The following is an 18625-nucleotide window of genomic DNA, read 5'->3' on the forward strand; positions in this document are numbered from 1 at the left end:
TGCTAACACTGCAATTCTCTAATGTATCAATTCTTCTTCTGTCTTTCCTTTCCATTATGGAAATTTCTCATGCATATGAGTTGATTGAAAAACTATGGTTTGGGCCAGGTACACCTTTACACCTTAGTACTCAAAGTGATATGTTTGCTTTAAAAAAACTTAAAGACGTCTTTTACAGCAAATTTGCTCAAGATATTACAACCTTTGATTTCTCAACTGCTGCTTCCATATGTATTGATAGTTGATCCATGTAGAATGAAATTGTTGACTTCAGTTTTTTCTCCATTTATCTTGATCTTGTGGTTTATATCTTTAGTATAGAAAACTCATTTTTCTTATCTCTACAACTAAATACATGCTAAATGATATTTAAAGATTATCACTTTAAAAGTATACCAAATCATTTGGCTTTCCAGGGTGACTACGTACCCTAACCAAAGGTGTAGGTCTGATGAATTTGGCAATACAGAAACAGGGTTAAGGGATTTATGGAAATCAACTTTTGCCCTTTGTTCTTTAGTCTAATACTTCCTTGCAACAGCTATTAAGTGTCTGCTCCTTCTCTCTGCCTTATATTATGATGAATTGTGTATATGAAGCTCCATAAGGACAGAAAATGTGACATCGTCATGGGCACAATTCTTCATAGCGCAATTCACATAGTAAGCATTAAATAATTATCTGCTGAACGATTAGATGAGATGAAATTTAAAGACACTATATAAATATATGGTATTGTTTTGTTCTACTCTGAAAGGCTATAAGCGTACTACATCTAAGAAGTAATCTGCGTCCTTTCATCAAATGATGAAATAACACATAGGGGCTTAGACATGTGATTTCAGATTTCCACTTTAGCAATAACTTTAGCAATGATTTTAAGTAACAGGCTTAACCACAGTTTCCACCTATTTGTGTCCTTCATTTCCCCTAATTGTAAAATCACACTAACGAAAGTAATTCTTCCTGACTTCATGTGATGCTGGCCAGAAATAAATAATCCAAGCAACAATTCAGTACTTTATAACTACAACATAATACACCTTCCTAAATGTTTGTGGAGTGGTCAAGCTGGCGTTCCATTTACATTCTAGAGTAAATTAGTCCAGGTACTAATAATATTCTTCTAACATTGACGCAAATAGGGTAAATATAATTTGCATACGTTAAATAATTTTCATATGGAATATTTATAATTCCCCATTATGAAAAAAGTCTATCAAAAACAAGCAAAAAGATAGCATTAGCAACTATAAAACTATGATTTACTTTCAACAGCTTAATTGAAACAGGAATAAAACCCATTCCTGTTGAGTTGATTCCAACTCATAGCAACCCTATAAGACAGAGTAGAGCTGCCCCATAGGGTTTCCAAGGAGTGGCTGTTAGATTCAAACTGTGGACCTTTTGGTTAGCAGCCAGCTCTTAACCACTGTGCAACAAGCTGGCAGAAAATATTAGGTGGAGGAGGGTAGACGAAATGCTAAAACCCATAAACTTCTAGTATCAGGTTAGATTTCTGATAGTTACTACACTTGGTTATACATGATAAGGTTAACATCTAGTGGAAATAGGACAATTTAGATAAACATCTAACATGGTCCCTGCACTCCAAGCCGCATCCCCAAGCAGATGCCCACCCAGAAAACACAGGGACAATACTACTAGGAGAAACTTTCATTTAGAAGTATAGATAGCATTGCATTTTTCAGGATACTTATTTTACTTCTCCTTTTTGCCCGTACCCCAAACATTTAATATGAGAAATAAGAAGAGAGGAGTAGAAATTTCCTTCATGCTTTCCACAAAATGAAAAATATTGTGATGATCTGAAAAACCAGCAGGAAATTCTTCCAGAGCTTAATGATGATGATGACATTAGCCCTGTTCTGCTGAGAAGATGATCAAAGGTGGTAATGAGAGACAACATAGCCTTGCATTAGTCAGGTTATAAAAGAGATCCCATCAAAAGATGAAATCTCCAAAGTGCAAAATTTCAACTTACAGAAGACTCTGTGCTATCTTTCCTTGAAAAAGGTATTAAAATGTCACAACATCATAGGGAAAGAAAGTTTTATTAGTAGTGAGATAATGTTATATATATGTATATAATCATGCAAGGATATTAAACCTCTGTTTCCTTCTACCAAACTAAAAATCCTGAATATTTCTGAAAGACGCAGTTAGCTATATTTGTTGAGTTTTAAAGCACATGAGACAAGGTCACCACATTCATGAGCCTTTTGGAAGTTTTCTGAGCCTTTGGAGGGCTTCGGTAAACCTCATTCTCCTCAAATTTCAAGCAATTTGATCAGATCAGCCTAGCAGTTTTATTTACTGGAGTAAGAAGTTTAGATGCTTAACCATTCTGGTAACTCACAAAAGCAGTAACAAAGGTTTCCTGGAGAATATTTCAGTTGATCATGACACCTTACAGGAGTAGAGGTATAGAACGCCCACTGTGCACCAAGGACAACAGGATGGAAGAACCCTGGTATCTCTATGAGATCTATGCTGCTTAGAAAAAGTCAGAATAAATTCAGTTCAAAGAGCATGCATCAAACAGATCTGATAAATATTTGTCTTAGGAAGTTGACAATCCTCAAACTAGAATGTTGAAACCTAAGTGTTTGCAAAAATGCATCTTGTTCAAGTATTGAAATTCTCCTTTGGAAAATGCCACATTGGAAATAAACCTACATTTCTTCAATTAGTCCAACACAGTGAGAGAAGAAACAACCCTTGTTTTATCATTGGCCTAGCATGTAAGGACATTGCTAATCTGTGCAAAAAAATTCTCCATCTTCCAAAATTAGAATCACATCAGGCCATAACTCAGTCAGGTTCTCCTATCAAAACTCAGTAGGAATTGAGGCCTATATGGGGAACTTCAAATTCACGGCTTTCAACTCAGGCTTTCTTTGAGAAGAATGGCAAGTAAATATGGAATCAACAGTGCTATTAAAATTGTGAGCACACATATAGATGAGCTGAGTAAGCTAAATATATCTGTGATAAAACCATACTATATCCGTAATAAAACCAAAACAAAGTAAGTATCCAAACCAATTTCCCTAGGGTTTCACATCAATGAATGAATGAGTCTCCTGGATACAGGAAATAATGAATCATTTCAGGTAAGTCTTGAAATGTTAGAACAATGATTACATGTGAATAAAAGGATTGGAAAGAAAAATATTCAAAAGATATAGACATGAAATGAAAATTCCTGTCTGGGTTGACTATACTGAATTCATTGAGGCTTAGATTTGCATTACACCACATAGCCTAAAAGGCTTAGAATTTCATGCTAACAAGTTTGAATTTATTCTGCAAGTAGTAGAAAAGTAGTGAAGATTTTTGAGATGAGGAAAGGTGATTATGAACCAGCCTGTGATTTATGAAAAAATACTTGTGACAGAGTGGAGAGTGAAATTGAATGGTGAGAAATTAGAAATAGGAAGTAAAGCACAAGCCAAAAGAAATGAAAATGTGCGGAGAAAAGATAGAAGAAGGTACACAAGACATTTGTAAAGTAGAATCAAGAAGACTTGGTGACGAATCAGATTTGTGGAGAAAAGGAAGATAAGTTTTTGTGTTCTAGGCAACTGAAAGATTGATGTCACCATTAATAAAAATAATGACCAATTAAAAGAGTAGGTTATTTTTTTGGGATAAGAATAGCAGTGGGTAGAGAAAAGCCATTTAATTTCATATATATTGTGTTTAAGGAACCTAGGTATAAGAAAGTGAAGACATTTATCTGGTACTTGAAAATTCAGATTGTCGACAAGGAGAGTGCTGGGACCGAAGAAGCAGATTTGGAGATATCTGAATACTGATGGTAGTAGAAGTGGTAAATGTGAATGCGTTTTCCCAGAAAGAGAAAGCTATATATGGCAGATGAGTGAAGAATAGCTTATACAGTCCACTTATTTCATAAAAATGATGAATTTATTACTGTCAATGGGAATGACTCAACAAGTGAAATCTAAGGATGGTGCAAGCAAGTTATTGATCCTAGAAGGCAGGTGACTAACCAAGTTATTTTCAGATGTCTTTCTAAACAATGCAAATTATTTCCTTTGGAACTATGAAATAAAAGCCTTAAAGAAGCAACGAATATAGGTCCCAAGGAGATACTTTTTGAGGACAACCCATTGCCATTCAGTCGATTCCGACTCATGACAGCCTTGTAGGACAGAGTAGAATTGCCCCCATAAGGTTTCCAAGGAGACGCTGGATTCAAACTGCCAAAGTTTTTGGCTAGTAACCCAAACATTTAACCACTGTGCCATCAGGGCTCCTTTTAGGAGGAGGCAAAAAAACAGCCTGAAGCAATTTTCAAAATGAGATGCAAATGTCTTTGCAAACGTGTATACCCCAAGAAAGTTTATTCCATAAGTATCTTGCATTTAGAAAAACTGAGCTGTAAGAAGTTAATAGCTCAATCGTGCATTAAAGAAATTATTTTTAAATAAAATATATAGCATATTTGGATTAAAAGTACAGAAATAAAAATTTTCTCCTGGTTGATCACCTTAATTTGATTTGTATGGTCTTATCCAAAAATTTTATCAATAAACAGGCACAAAATAAAGAGACTCTAATGAAGTCATGGGGCCCTGGTGGCACAGTGGTCAAGTGTTTGAATACTAATCAAAAGGTTGGCTGTTCGAATCCATCAGCTGCTCCTTCCAAACCCTATGGGGCAGTTATACTTTGTTCTATAGGGTTATTATGAGTTGGAATCACCTTGATGGCAAAAAAGGTTTTGATGAAGCCCTCATTAAACACTGATTTTCTTCTTATTTTTCTGAATTATCTGTGTTAAAACCTTTTTTTCTTTGGGTGACCCAGAAAACAAAATATGTGTTTCTGTTATTATCTCTTTTAAAAAATAACCTAAATTTAAAATGTGTGACAAAAAAGATTAATCTTGTATGTAAATGTATATGATGTCTTCAGTCCTTTTCCTCCAAAATAGATGTATATTTGTAATGGGTATTGAAGAAAAGATGTTGAAGAGTAGATTAACTTGCTTGGGATAAATGCTTGGAAAACCCCTGCTTCTGGCCCTGTCTGTTTCTCTTGCCCACACCCTCACCAGACTTAGCAGGCTGAGAAAAAGGATTTTGTCTTTGACTTGTTGGCCTCTCCCTGCAGTTTCCAACTCCTAAAGATTTCTGGGGCATTTTATGAAATTGGAGAAATTGGAAGAGGGATAATTCTAGAAGAAGGACAGGGAGGACGGATATCCAGACAATTGTTCATAAGAGGGAAAAAATATTATTTGTGGTTGGTTTCCATTCTAATTGAATTGTATTTGTACAGTAAAGGTGGTTAAATATTTTGAATATCAAGCCCAAGAAGAAGCTAGAACAGTGTTTCTCAAAATATCTGTGGTAAAGAACCAACTTCCCCCCAATCTATCACATCCATTTTTTGTAAAATACAACAAAAATCAAATAATAGGAAAATAAAATTTAAAAAAGACAAAATCAAACCCGTATTATTATTATTTTTTAATGCCTAGGACCATCTGACAAAAAAAAAATCACTATCAATTTGCTATAAAAATTTTTAAATACTTCTCAATTTCTCTACTTATCTCCTTACTATTGTTAACAAACATTTCTGGGATGAGCACAAGTCTGTTCACCATGCTTTGAGTTACCCCATACTGGAAGGTACTACATTAAAAAAGAAAGAAAAGGAAAGCACAGTCTTAGGAAGGTGACCAAACCAAAAAAACCAAACCCATTGTCATCGAGTAGATTTTGACTCATAGTGACCTTATAGGACAGGGTAGAACTGCTCCATAGGGTTTCCAAGAAGTGGCTGGTGAGTTTGAACTGCCAACATTTTGGTTAGCAGCCAAGTTCTTAAGCACTGCACCACCAAGGCTCCAGGAAGGTGACAGAAGGGCTGAAATTGTCAAGAATACTTCACTCTCAGTTTGGGAAGGTGTTTTTGATGGGAAAGGAAAATAAGGCATGAAGAGAAGCTTGGAGGCATCTTATAGGAAAAACAACTTCAAAAACTATTGCTTTGGTTGCAAATTGAAGTTGACATTCTTTGAGAAATACTAAATAACAATGGATCTTTACTTTTGGCTGTTAATTTCTTTACTGAATGTGATATTGTGGGAGACAAAGACACAAATACAGTGTGGTTAGTTCTGTATTTAGTAAAGGAAATTCCCAGCTCTATAAAATAAAATAAAAAATTCCTCTCCTGAATTTAAGAGACAAGGAGATTTTCTCAGATGGAGAAACTTATACTCTGGTCCTGAAGGATAAATAAGAATTGCCTGAGAGAAAAAAAGGAGCCAGGAGAGATTATTCTTGACAAATGAATGAATAAATAAATAAACTGTTAAACAAAGTGAAATGAGCATTTTTACAGCCAAAGAGGTTTAATGTGACCAACATGTAAGGGTGAAAGAGGACTGTAACACTGTTTTTAAAAGCAAAAAAATTATCCACACACTGTGTTTGCATTTTTTGGCCTCAACTTTCCTAAGTATATAAAAAAAAGTATAGGCTGAGTTTATTAATCATTGAATATCCCATCCATCTGTCCATCTAGCCATCCAGTATCTCCTTGACTCTAGGCATAATGCTCTATGTTGGCGATGTGGAGTGGCAATGATTTATACCCCAAAGCAGCTTACTTCAATTTTTCAAAATTTTGAAGTACATATCCCAAAGCTATGATGGCTAGAAAGAATTGGAAAAAGTAAATTAAATTCTTAAGAAAAACTGAGTTTTAGAGTTAACTTTATTTTTTCTCATTTTAGGGCGATAGTGATGATGTTTGTTTTATTTTATTTTGTTTTTTTTTCTTACAGTATTTACTCTTTCTGAAATCTTGAGGGGCAAATAAATAAATCTTTGTATAAACACTGTGTGAGTTTGGATTCAGGGAACGTGAGGAAACCAAGCTCTCTCTCTCTCTCTCTCTCTCTCTCTCTCTCTCTCTCTATATATATATATATATACACTCCACTGGGTTTGCTTCTCTAGAGAACCCAATCTAAGACAAACATGCTTGGCATTTCTCAAGCTGAAAGAACTGAAGAAAAAATTCAGGTCTCAAGTTGCTATGTTGGATTCGGATTGTAAGGGGAAAATATTGAATGAGGCAGGATGCATCAAAAAAAATAAGTAAGGAACACAAAGAGTCACTGGACCAAAAAGAATAGGTAAATGTTCAACCATTTCAGGAGGTAGATTTATTATGTTATTGGAGGATCGTACTGAAGGAAGAAGAACTGATGGTATTGAAGGAAGAAGACTAAGTAGCCCTGAAGGCACTGATGAAAAACAAGGCTCTGGAAAGTGATGGAATACCACATGAGATGTTCCAACAAATGGATTCAACTCTGGAAGCACTCCCTTGTCTATGCCAAGAAATTTGGATGACAGCTACCTAGCCAACCACCTGGAAGAGATCCATATTTGTGCCCATTCCAAAGAAAGGTGATCCAACAGAATGAGGGAATTATCAAACAATATCATTAATATCACAGGCAAGTAAAATCTGGTTGAAGATAATTCAAAAATGGTTGCAGCAGTACATTGACAGGAAACTACCAGGAATTCAAGCTAGATTCAAAAGAGGATGTAGAATGCAGGATATTGTTGCTAATGTCAAAAGGATCTTGGCTGAAAGCAGAAAATTCCGGAACGATGTTTACCTGTGTTTTATTAACTATGCAAAGGCATCTGACTGTGTGGATCTCAACAAATTACAGATAACATTGAGAAGAATGGGAATTTCCAAACAATTGTGCTCATGTGGAACCTGTACATAGATGAAGCGGCAGTCTTTCAAATAGAACAAGGGAGTAACAGATGGTTTGAAATCAGGAGAAGTGTGTGTCAGAGTTGTATTTTTTCACCATACTTATTCAATCTATATGTTGAGAAAATAATCTGAGAAGCTGGACTATATAAAGAAGAATGCAGCATCATTGACTGGAAGAAGACTCATCAAAAACCTGTGATATGCAGATGACACAACCTTGTTTGCTGAAAATGAAGAGGACTTTGAAGCACTTAATGATGAATTTGAAAGACTACAGCCTTCAGTATGAATGAAACCTCAACATAAAGAAAACAAAAACCCTTACAACTCACCAATAAACAACACCATGATAAACAGAGAAAACACTGAAGTTGTCAAGGATTTCATTTTACTTGGATCCACAATCAACAGCCATGGAGCAACAGTGAAGAAATCAAATCATGTATTGCGCTAGGAAAATCTGCTGCAAAAGACTTTTTTAAGGCTTTAAAAAGCCAAGATATCACTTTGAGGACTAAGGTGTGCCTGATCCAAGCCATGGTATTTTCAGTCTTTTTTCTTATACATGTGAAAGCTGGACAATGAATAAGGAAGACCAAAAAATAATTGATGTCTTCGAATTACGGTGTTGGTGAAGAATATTGAATATACCATGAACTGTCAAAAGAATGAACAAATGTGCCTCAGAAGTACAGCCAGAATGTTCTTTGGAAGCAAGAATGGCAAGACTTTATCTTATGTACTTTGTGTACATTATCAGGAGGTACCAGTTCCTGGAGAAGGACATCATGCTTGCTAAAGTAGAGGGTCAGCAAAAAAGAGGAAGATAGTCAATGAGACAGCTTGACACAGTGGCTGCAACAAATAGACTCAAGAATAACAATGATTGTGAGGATGGTGCAGGACGAGGCTTTGTTTTTTTCTGTTGAGCATAGGGTCACTGTGAGCTGGAACTGACTCAATGGCATCTAACAGCAACAATAGAGTTGTCAATGGAAAAAAAAGTAAATATCTTCCTAGAAGGTAAAGTCTAGGGAAATATTGCTTTTAAAATAAGTAGCATCTTCTGAGTTTAAAGACACCAATATAGTGCTGACACTTTGGTTCATACACAGAAGATGTGACAATTAACAGAAATAGGGTTTAGAGTTCACAAGGAATGTAGACTTATCACTCAGTGGTAAAATATTGGCAATTCTTCCATCACAAATAATTTTTTGTCATACTGTGAATTTGTCAAGCTTGTCATTTTTGCATAAATCCTCTCAGAATTTATTTGGGGAATTTAAGCTCTTAAAATGCATGTTTTTAGTAAGGAAAATCAGTTGCTGATTTTTTCAACTCATTGCTAACAATAAGGGTTATAAGGCAAGGACTCAGCAATCCAAAATGATAAAACAAAATGTCAGCTTTATGGTATTCTAAGACAGATACAGTGACTCACAGATATGGCTTCAGAATTGCAATTTACCAGAAAAAAAAACAGTGTATCTAAGAAATGAGTTTAATATGATTATGTCTCAGCTATGCATGGCTGGCTGTATAACTATAAAATGATCTATATATCCTTAGAAAGGGACTCTGAGACAGGGACCATCCCTCAGGAAAAGCAGAGTCACTCTTATTTCCTTTTTTTTTTTTTTTCCATTTGAAATGGAACATAAAGTTTTCCAAACATTTACTGTAGAAATGCTACCAAGCAATTTGAAAACTGGAAAATTAAGGAAAAAAAAAAAATCTTCAATTTCTTGACTTATTTTTCCTTATAGTACCTGGATTGGGGGCTCTTTAGTAAGGTGCATAGATCAAGAAATAAGAAAAATACCTGTAAGGGATATGATGATGCATTATCATATTTGTTAGTGTTAATAATATTCTCAAATAATTAGCATTAAAAATAAATAAGTAAAAGCTGATGTTGAGGACTTTGAGAATGAAAAAAGGCCTACAATTATTACTTTCGTGGACTTTAATAGAAAAAGATAATATTTTCCTCTTCACTACACACTAACAAGTCCATAAGAATGAATGCCTTTGCATTTACATAGAGAATTTCTAGAGCTCATGGAGAAGTAGGTGAAGGTAATGCTCCATCATTAATAACATAAAACTGCTCCAAGAGGTTATAGAGATTGTAAGGGCAACATTTGGTCAGAAAACTCTCAGGTACTCAAAAGGTGTGTCTTTATAATAATGCAACCTTTGGCCTTCTCAATAACTGATGGGGGAGGGGGCAATTCAGTCAGTCATAAAAAATTATACTTACCCATGACTTTATCATTAAGTTTACGAGTATGATGATTAGGCAATCAAATCTGTGATAATATTTGAATAATGTCAGACCTCCCACCTGAAACTCCCTTCGCCTTTGTCTTAGTCACCTACTGTTGCTACAACAGAAAGACTACACATGGGTGGCTTTAACAAACAAAAATTTATTTTCTCACAGGTTAGGAGGCCAGAAGTCCGAATTCAGGTTGCTGGCTCTAGGGGAAGACTTCCTCTTTCTGCCAGCTCTGGAGGAAGGTCTTTGTCTCTTTTGAGCTTCTGTTCCTGGGCAATCAGCATGTGGCTTGGCATCCATCTCTCTTCTCCCATCTCTGCTAGCATTTTTATGCCTAATCTGTTCATTTTAATATCTCAGAGGTGATTGGTTTAAAACACACCTTACACTGATAAGGCCTCTTAACATAACAAAGAAAACCCATTCCCAAATGGGATTATAACCACAGGTCTAGGGGTTAGGAGTTACAACACGTATTTTTAGGGAACACAATTCAGTCCATGATACCCTTACTACCTGCCATTGGAACTGGAATCTAGTCGATGGAGAAGGCTTCAGAATCAGTGTTCCTGTATTCGTTTTCTATTGGTGCTGTACCAAATTATTACAAATGCAGAATTCTGAAAAAACATAAATGTATTACCTCACATGTCTGTATCTGGAGGCAGGAGTACAGGGAGATCCACCTCTAAATTCATTCAGTTTGCTTGCAGAATTTATTTCTATGTGTCTAAAAGGCTGAGATCCCAGTGTCTTTTCTGACTGTTGGGGTCTGGCACCATTTTTAGCTTCTAAAGGCTGCCTGCATTCCTCAGCTCATGGCCCCCTTCCCCCATCTTCAAATCCAACAGTTGTTGGTCTAATTCTTCTCATTCTTCAAATGCTTCATCTGCTGCTTCCACCTGGAGAAAGCTCTGTTTTTAAGGGCTATGCGATTATATTGAACCCACCTGAACAATCCAGACTAATCTTCCTATCCTGAAGTCTATAAGCTTAGTTATATTTGCAAAGTGCGCTTTGCTGTGTAACATGTTCATAGGTTCTGGAGATTTTGTGTGGACATTTTTGGAGAGTCATTTTATTCTGCCTACCACACCGATTGCCACTGAATCGATTCAGACTCATGGTAACCTCATGTGTGTCAGACTAGAATTGTGCTGCATAGGGTTGTCAATGGCTTATTTTTTCATAAATGTATCACTAAGGCTTTCTTCTGAAATGCCTCCAGGTGAACTTGAACAGCCCTCCGTTCAGTTGCAGTTGAGTATGTTAACTGTTTAATCCATCCAAGGACTCCCTGCTTCTCACCAAACACAAACTAAACCCACTGCCATTGAGTCAATTCTGACTCACAACAACTGTGTAGAACAGAGTACAACTGCCCCACAGGGTTTCTAAGGCAGTAAATCTTTACAGAAGCAGACTGCCACATCTTTCTCCCATGGAGCAAGTGATGGGTTCAAACCGCCAACATTTCAGTTAGCAGCTGCATACTTAACCACTGCACCACAAGGTTCCTTTGCCTACCAGAAAAAAAAAACTAAACCAGAATTCCCTTTTAAAATGCTGTCCACTAAGGAAAGTTGTCGCACTTTAAATCAGTATGTCCAAACATGATCACTACCAAGAATTCTCCACACACAGAAATCGAAATTTGTATGTAATCCACAAATTAGACTTATGAAGTGGCAAAGAACTAAGTTTCATTTACTTATTAATCAAATGTACTTTAGTATTAAAATTACAAAGGACTTTATTACTAAAAATTAGAACTTTCGTTTACAAGAAGGTCCAAACCAAACCAAACCCACTACTGTGGAATCGATTCCAATTCATAGTGACCCTGTAGGACAGAGCAGGACTGCCCATAAGGTTTGCAAGGCTGTAATCTTTATCAGAGTAGAGTGCCACATCTTTCTCCCGTGGAGTGGCTGGCGGGTTTGAACTACTGATCTTTTTGTTAGCAGCCAGACACTTAACCACTACACCACCAGGGCTTCTTTACCAGAAAATAGCCAGCATTAAAATGAATTTTATAACAAAAAAAGAGCCATAGAGTAAAATCTGTGAGAGCCACAACTATACAGGACAGCTTTGTTTTTCTGGGACTCTCAAGTTTTCTGCTTTTGACAGGGTGCAGTCTTATCACTTTTCTGTCATTTATTTTAGGGGAAAATATTTGAGCTTTCTTTCTCTGACAGGTTTTCACGAACACATGTTCCAGATTTCACAGGTCTTACTGTATTCGCTTTTATTTATTTATTCTATCTTAAATAGCCCGCCACTCATCTGTCAGTTTGTCGTACTGTGGTAGCTTGCATGTTGCTGAAAACTATGTTACCAGTATATCAAATACCGGTAGGTTCACCCATGATACACAGGTTTCGGTGAAACTTCCAGACTAGGAAAGACTGGGAAGAAGGACCTGGAGATCTACTTCTGACAAAATCTGCCAGTGAAAACCTTAGAAACAGCAGCAGAACATTGTCTGATATAGCACCAAAAGATGGGCCCCCCAGGTTGCAATGCACGCAAAATACGACTGGGGAAGAGTTGCCTCTTCGAAGTAGAGTCAACTTTCATGATGTAGAGGACGTAAAACTTTCAGGACTTTTATTTGCTGATGTGGCATGACTTAAAATTAGTGGAAACAGCTGCAAACATCCACTAATAATTGGAGAGTGAAATGTACAAAGTACAAATCAAAGAATATTGGAAGTTGTCAAAAATGAAGTGGAACACTTGAAGATTGATATTCTAGGTGTTAGTGAGCTGAAATGGACTGATAACATCCATTTTGAATCAGACAATTCTATGGCATACTATGCCAGGAACAACAAATTGAAGAGGAAAGACATCATATTCATCATCAAAAAGAACATTTCAAGACCTAACCTGAAACACAATGCTGTCACTGATAAAATAATATCCTACAAAGAAGACCTGTTAATACAGCTTTTATTCAAACTTAAGGAGTAACCATTAATGTCAAAGATGAAGAAAGTGAACACTTTTACCAGCTTCTGCAGTCTGACATGCATCAAACATGTACACAAGATGCATCGATAATTACTGGTGATTGGGAAGTAAAAGTTGGAAACAAAGAAGAAGGATCAGTCCTTGGAAAATATGGCCTTGTTGAAAGAAATTATGCCAAAGATCACATGACAGAATTTAGCGAGAACAATGACTTATTCACTGCAAATACCTTTTTTCAGTAACATAAATGGAGACTATACATGTGACCTCACCAGATGGAATACACAGAAATCAAATTGACTACATCTGTGGAAAGATTTGATGGAGAAGTTCAATACCATCAGTTAGAACAAAGTCAGGAGTCAAATGTGGAACAGACCATCAATTGTTCATATGCAAGTTCAAGTTGAAGCTGAAGAAAATTAAAATGAGTCCATGAAAGCCAGAGTACTCCTTTGACATCTCACCTGAATTTAGAGTCCATCTCAAGAATAGACTTGACGCATTGAACACTAATGACCGAAGATGAGACAAGTTATTAGATGACATCAAGACATCATAAATGATGAAAGCTGAAAGTCATTTAAAAGACAGAAAAGAAAGTAAAACCCAAAATGAACACTGAAGAGACTCTGAAACTTGTTCTTAATGTAGGGTAGCTAGAGCAAAAGGAAGAAATGATGAAGTAAAAGAACTGAACAGAAGATTTCAAAGAGCAGCTGAAGAAGACAAAGTGTTATAACGAAATGTGCAAAGACCTGGAGTTAGAAAATCAGAAGCGAAGAACATGCTCAGCATTTCTGAAGCTGAAGATCTGAAAAAAAAAAAAAAAGAATGACTCAGGAAGCATCAAAAGAAGATGGAAGGAAAACATAGAGTCACTGTACCAAAAAGAAACTATAGTGCTGAAGGAAGTAGTCCAAGATGCACTGAAAGCATTGGTAAAAAACAAGGTTCCAGGAACTGAGAATACTAATTGAGATATTTCAACCAATGCATACTACACTGGAAGTGCTCACTTGTCTATGCCAAGAATTTGGCAGACAGCTACCTGGCCAACCAACTAAAGAGATCCATATCAGTGCCCATTCCAAAGAAAGGTGATCCAACAAAATGTGGAAATTATCAAGCAATAACATTAATATCACATGCAAGCAAATTTATGTTGAAGATAATACAAAAACAGCTGCAGCAATACATCTACAAGGAACTGCCAGAAACCCAAGCTGGATTCAGAAGAAGACTTGGAACTAGGGTTATCATTGCTGATGTCAGACGAATCTTGGCTGAAAGCAGAGGATAACAGGAAGATATTTATCTGTGATTTACTGACTAGGCAAAAGCTTTCGACTGTGTGGATCATAACATATTATGGATAAGATTGTGAAGAATGGGAATTACAGAAGACTTAATTGGGCTCATGTGGAAACTACATAGACAAAGAGACGTCATTCAAACAGAGCAAGGCAATAATGCCTGGTTTAAAATCAGGAAAGGTGTACTTCAGGGTTCTATCCCTTCATGATACTTATTCTACCCATATGTTAAGCAAATAATCTGAGAAGCTGCACTGTATGTAAAAGAAAAGGGCATCAGGATTGGAGGAAGACTCATTAACAACCTGTGATATGCAGATGACAAAACCTTTCTTGCTGAAAGTGAAGGAGACTTGAAGCACTTACTGACGAAGATCAAAGACTATATATAGCCTTCAGTATGGGTTACACCTCAACATAAAGAAAACAAAAATCCTCACTACTGGACCAATAAGCAACATCATGATAAACGGAGAAAAGATTGAGTTGTCAAGGATTTCATTTTGCTTGGATCCACATTCAAAGCCCATGGAAGCAGCAGCCAAGAAATGAAATGACAAATTGCATCGGGCAAATTCACTGCAAAAGAGTTTTTTTAAAAGTGTTGAAAAGCAAAGATGTCACTTTGAGGACTACGGTGTGCTTGGCCAAAGCCATGGTATTTTCAATTTCCTCATATGCATGGGAAAGCTGGACAATGAATAAGGAAGATCATAGAAGAATTGATGCATTTGAATTACGGCGTTGGCAAAGAATATTGAATATACCATGGACTAACAAAAGAATGAAAAAATCTGTCTTGGAAATAGTATAGCCCATATGCTCCTTAGAAGGGAGGATAGAGTGACTTCGTCTCACTTACTCTGGATATGTTACCAGGAGGGATCAAAACCCAGATAAGGATATCATGCTTGATAAAGTAGAGGGTCTGCAAAAAAGAGGAAAACCCTGAAAGACATGGATTGACAACAGTGGCAGCAATAATGGGCTCAAACATAGCAGTGATTGTGAGAATGGGGCAGGACAGGGCAATGTTTCATTCTGTTGTACATAGAGTCACTATGAGTAGAACTGACTCGATGACATGTTACAACAATAATATCTTAAAGGCACAGAGTTTTTTGGATTCCATGATGTATTTTGGACTCACTGACAATGTTCCTGAGCAACTCTAAAATTTACCCATTATTCAATTATGAATTTGAATCACAGAAATACACTGATGAGAACTAAACAGAGCATTTGGCTTCCGTGCATCTCTTTTCCCACAGAGCAAAACCATTCCTAGTCATCGTCCAGCCGACTTCCTCTTGGGTCCCATTGGCCACAGTTGGGTTAAATTTTCAACTTCTATCCTGGGAAACAGGTTCTGTCAACAAGGAAGCAGTTATTGAGTAGCAACCAATACCACCACACTTGTACTGACAGTTTAATAATAAACTCCTTGATTTGATGAGTAGTTGCTGACAACTTTTAAGCCCACCCACCCCACCTTCTTCCACTTTTACCCCATATCTACACAAGCTGATAAGAAATTCCAGGTGCTCCTTCCTTTGACACTTATAAGAAGTCCAATCCACACAAGCCTCAGTCCCTATGAGGATGCTCACCCTGGTCCCACCCCCTAACCACAAAAACTTCAAACTAGTCTCCCTTCCCTCTTCTCTCAACCCATTTGACCAGCTTGAAAGTTCTACCCTGCCCTCCCCAGGAAGCCTCATTATGTGAGCCATAAACCTTTCATACTTTCTTAGCGTGTGTGTGGCATCATCAGTCTTGACATTGAAACCAAGCTTTGGGTGGAGCTTCATCCTCCTTCTGCCAAATGGCTACAACAAGTATTTAATTTTCATAGTGTTTTTGAAGTATTCTCTCTTTTAATCTTCACCACAATCCTTTCAGGTGGTTTTAATTATCCAAATGGTTTCAAATCAGTAAATTGGGACTCTGGAAGACAAATGACTTTCCCAAACTGATGGTAAACAACAAACTTAGAGCTTGGTAACTCCAGTTCAGTGTTACTGCTTCTGTACTACAGTGCCTCTGACACAGTTTCCAAATATGGTTCGGTAAAATGTCTTTACTTCAAGCAATTTAAAATTAATGATATATTATATGGCATCTTGCTAAAATTGCTGCACTAACAGTGGAACAGAAAAGATTTATATTTCAAAGAATTATATAACAAAGATTGTAAGAAAAATATTGCCACCTGAAGAAAAAATGAACTGCTTTCAAGGGCACTGGCTAGGATTAATTATATGTATGCATGTTATGTTTAATTGTGTGTGTGTGTGTGTGTGTGTATTCTGTAATTGTTTTTAGCATTTCTTGTGAGTTAACCACTGTACTGAATGCTTTAAATACTCTCTCCCATATGATATCACAACAGCCCTGGCAAGTAGATATTTTTCCTGTTTCACAGATGAAAAACTAGAGGCTTAGAGAGTTCATTTAACTTGTTTAAAGTTAGAAAGCTAATATGTGGGAGCTTGAGGGTTTGAACAGAGACTACCTGAGTCCAAATAAAGCCTTTGATCCGAAAGAACATTTTATACTTTCTCCCTGATGATTATTCTGCTAGATATTATCATGTTTTGTGGGGCTATTCATCCGTATATTTGAAATGTTTTTTAACTTCATTTATTGTTTAAAATTCAATATATAAAAAAAAAGTTGATTCTGACTCATGGTGACCACATGTATGTCAGAGTAGAGCTATGCTCCATAGGGTGCATAATGGCTGATTTTTGGAAGTAGATTGCCAGGCTTTTCTTCTGAGGTACCTCTGGGTGGACTTGAACCTCCAAACTTTTTAGATAGTAGCTGAGCTCAGTAACCATTTGCAGCACCCAGGGACTCCTCAATATTTAAACATATTACTAATTGAGACTTACCAATTGTTTTAAAGTAATCATTACCAAAATATTCTTTTCCATGTCCTAAGAGATAGTCCAAATCACCATATCCTATTACCTTTTTAGATATTATTGTTAAGGAAAATGAAACTACCTTAGTAATTGACTATATATATTCATTTTAATAATTCCTTGTATTTCCACAGTTACTTTTCCTATTCTAAAGTGCTTTCACATTCTCATTTTCTCTTCATAAACAACCCCATCAAGGTAGGAAGAGAAGGCATTATTATTCCTATTTTATAGCCACGGCTACCGCAGAGAAAGTTTACACATAATGTCTCAGGGCCTGATGTAATGTCTTGAATTTACGAATAAACAAAAATGTTAAAAATAAAACAGCTTCTGAAAGAATGATTTTTATATTCTTGAAAAGACACTTAATATATCATTGTGTGCTCCACTGCAGGAAATGGCTTATAAATTATGCTTCCAGTTGAAAAGTTGTCAGGAGTCTTTTTAAATTTTTTAAAAGTTTATGTGTATTCTACATGCAAGATATTTTGGCATGTGTGACATTTTCTGCACCATGAAGGATCGAATGAGCAATAGAAATCAGAGAAGTCTTTTAAATATTATTTTAAATTGCTTTATTTTAACACTACTTTTTCAATAAACATTAAAAATTATGACTCAAAGAGATAAACTTTATTTGTTAATTTGCTATTCAACATTCAGCAAACATGCATTGAGCACCTACTATTTGTTAGGCCCTGTGCTAGGCACCAGGGCCCTGGCAGCACAATGGTTAAGCTATTGTCAAAAAGTCGACAGTTCAAATCTACTAGCTACTTCTTGGAAACCCTATGGGGCAGTTCTACTCTGTCCTATATGGTCGCTATGAGTTGGCATTGACTCCACAGCAATGGGTTTTAGGGTGCTAAATAAACATTAGGCAGAAACCCTGGTGATGGAGTGGTTAAGTGCTATGGCTGCTAGCCAAACGGTCTGCAGTTCAAATCCACCAGGCACTCCTTGGAAACTCTATGAAGCAGTTCTACTTTCAACTATAGGGTCAGTATGAGTCGGAATCGACACAATGGCAGTGGATTGTTTTGTTTTAACATCAGGCATATGTTGTTGTTGTGTGCCAATGAATTGATACAGACTCCTAGTGGCCCTCTAGGACAGAGTAGAACTGGCCCCATAGTGCTTCCCAGGTTGCCATTTTTGTGGGAGCAGATCACTAGATCTTTTCTCCCAGAGTGGCTGGTAGGTCCCAACTGCAGACCTTTGGGTAACAGCCCAGTACTTAACCGTTGTACAACGAGAACTCCTTATTGGGTATATACCTAGATGAATGGCATGATGACCAC

The sequence above is a fragment of the Elephas maximus genome, chromosome 5, assembly GCF_024166365.1.
Source record: "Elephas maximus indicus isolate mEleMax1 chromosome 5, mEleMax1 primary haplotype, whole genome shotgun sequence".
NCBI lineage: Eukaryota > Metazoa > Chordata > Mammalia > Proboscidea > Elephantidae > Elephas > Elephas maximus.